The 2,440-nt window shown below is 56.8% G+C and overlaps 1 long non-coding RNA gene across 1 annotated transcript; it reads left to right on the top strand.

The window, feature by feature from the left end:
* Window positions 1-851: 851 nt before the first annotated feature.
* Window positions 852-2,087, top strand: LOC128781129 (uncharacterized). The gene is made up of 3 exons (XR_008427019.2): window positions 852-994; window positions 1,368-1,619; window positions 1,790-2,087. It is a non-coding gene; the product is annotated as an uncharacterized lncRNA (long non-coding RNA).
* The last annotated feature ends 353 nt before the right edge of the window (window positions 2,088-2,440 follow it).

Raw genomic sequence — 2,440 nt, 5'->3', positions numbered from 1 at the left:
CTTACAAAACTCAACACCAAAAAATCCAGTTAAAAATGGGCAAAGGACCTGAACAGACGCTTCTCCAAAGAAGACACGCAGGTGGCCAACAGACATATGAAAAGATGCTCAGTGTCACTCACTGTCAGAGGGATGCAAATTAAAACCACAATGAGACGTCACCTCACCCCTGTCAGAAGGTTCCTCGTCAATAAATCAACAAACAGGTGCTGGGGAGGGCGGGGAGAAAGGGGCCCCTCCCTCGTGCTCTGTTGGTGGGACTGCAGACGGTGCAGCCGCTGTGGAAAGCAGGGTGGCGTTCCTTCAAAAATTGAAGATGGATCTACCTTGTGACCCAGCGATTCCATTTCTGGGAACATATCCGAAGGAACCAGAAAGTAATTTGAAGGAACAGACGTGTCCCACTGTTCACTGCAGCGTGATTTACAGTCGCCAGGTTTGGACGCAGCCCAAGCGCCCGTCAGCAGACGAGAGGGTGACCCACGTGTGCACACTGACGCAGCGGAAGACGGCCGGCAGTGACAAAGCAGGAAATCTCACCCTTCGCGACGGCGTGGGTGGACCCGGTGAGTGTTGTGCAACGTGAAATCCGTCAGTCAGAGGACAAGCACCACAGGATTTCACTTGTATGTGGAACCCAATGAACAAAATAAACTGACACCAAAGTGGAAATAGGCTCAGATACAGAGATCAGACTGCCAGCTGTCAGAGGGGAGGGGGTGAGGGAGTGGGGGAGGGGGAGGGGTAGACGGCGATGGGGAGGACCAGGCTGGGGTGGTGAACACACAGTGCATCACACAGGTGGTGTGCTATGGAATTGCTCACCTGAAACCTGTACCGTCTCAGTAACCAACGTCACCCCAGTAGATGCAGTTCAGAAAACGGATGGACCTGGAAGACATCGCGCTGAGTGAGAGGCCAGTCAGTCACGAGAAGCCCAGTGCTGTGTGACTCTAGGGCCCGCACAGAGCCCTCGGAGTCCTGGAGACCAAAGGTGAGATGGAGGGGAGTCCGGGGTGGGGGCGGGGTGGTGGTGTTGAGTGGGGACAGTTTCAGTTGGAGGAGATGGGGACAGTGATGGAGACGATGGTGGTGACGCCGCAGAACAGTATGAATGTTCTTAACACCACTGACCTGAACTGTGCGTGTGGAAGAAAAGTAAAAATGGAGAGTTTGACTGTGTGCATTCAACTGAGACGAAACCATCGGGAAAGGAAGAGAAGGCGGGTCTCACCAGCAGACCCCCGGTGGGCAGTGCCAGGCTCCCTGATCTCCTGCTCTCACTGCACACAGAGGGGAGGGGCCGGGGGCAGAGGTGCGCTGGGCGGCCTCGGACGAGCCTGGGTCCCCTGCCGTCCACCTCACAGGCCTGCTAAGAGGAGCGAGGGTGCCGTGTGTGGGGAGTCGCCCCTGTGGGTGCAGGTGCGGAGAGGGGCGCACCCGGGCCAGCCGCTGCCGTCTCACACGTCAGAGGACAGCCAGCCGAGCAGGCCCGCCCGACGCACAGCCACCTGCAGGTGACCGATGGAACCCTGCGAGGCGACTCCACTCCCGAGCATCCAACCCCACGCAGCCGCCCGTGAAGGGGCCAGCTGAGAAGTGCCAAACGGCCTGAAACGGTAACCTGCTTTTCCTGTTTGCATTAGTAAACGTTTTAACCCCAAACAGTTAATTCCATGTGATAAAAGCACCCAGCACCGGGGCTCACACACACCGTCACCAGTGCGTCGAGCCCCGTTCCCACACTGGACACGGATGAAGGCCTTTCCCCCTGTCTCCCCCCACGCAGACCCGGGAGCTGCTGCTGACCTGTGTCCCCGCACGCAGTGTGAGGCCCGGCCCTGAGCACCTCTGTCGCAGGCTGAACGGAAGGACACACGGGTGGACAGACAGGTGGACAGATCGATGGCAGTGACTCCCGGCAGAGGAAAGGGCACGCAGGCATGCATTTCCGTTCTCTCAGTCGGGACTCCTCTCGGAAAACCGTGTGTGCAGCAATTCAAGGGCGGACGGTGACCCCCAATGACTGCCATTAAGGCTGTCCCAAGGCCGGGAATGTGGGGCCAACTTCAATAAACAGATAAGAATCATGTGTAAGTTGGGTATTAATTAATAATGCAGAGCCCCTCAAGTATTCAACAAACTCCTTGTTGTGTTCAGTAACCTAATCTCTAATGTTTACTTACTTTGCAAACCTCTAAGTACTTTACATTTTAATGAAAGTAACAAATGCCCATGGTTAACACATAAAATAGTGCGGAGAGCTGAGTAGACAGGGAGAAATGGGCGGGAGGGAGCAACAGAGGGAGGGGGAAGTGGGGAGGCAGCGATGGGGGAGGGGACACGGGAGGGGAGGGAGAGAGGACAGAGGGCAGGCCCCCCAACCCACCTCCCTGCCTTCCCACCTGCCCCTCAAGGGCACCACTTGAGCTGGCGCTGA

The sequence above is a fragment of the Desmodus rotundus genome, chromosome 5, assembly GCF_022682495.2.
Source record: "Desmodus rotundus isolate HL8 chromosome 5, HLdesRot8A.1, whole genome shotgun sequence".
NCBI classification, from domain to species: domain Eukaryota; kingdom Metazoa; phylum Chordata; class Mammalia; order Chiroptera; family Phyllostomidae; genus Desmodus; species Desmodus rotundus.
This window is presented reverse-complemented; position numbering and strand designations above follow the sequence as displayed.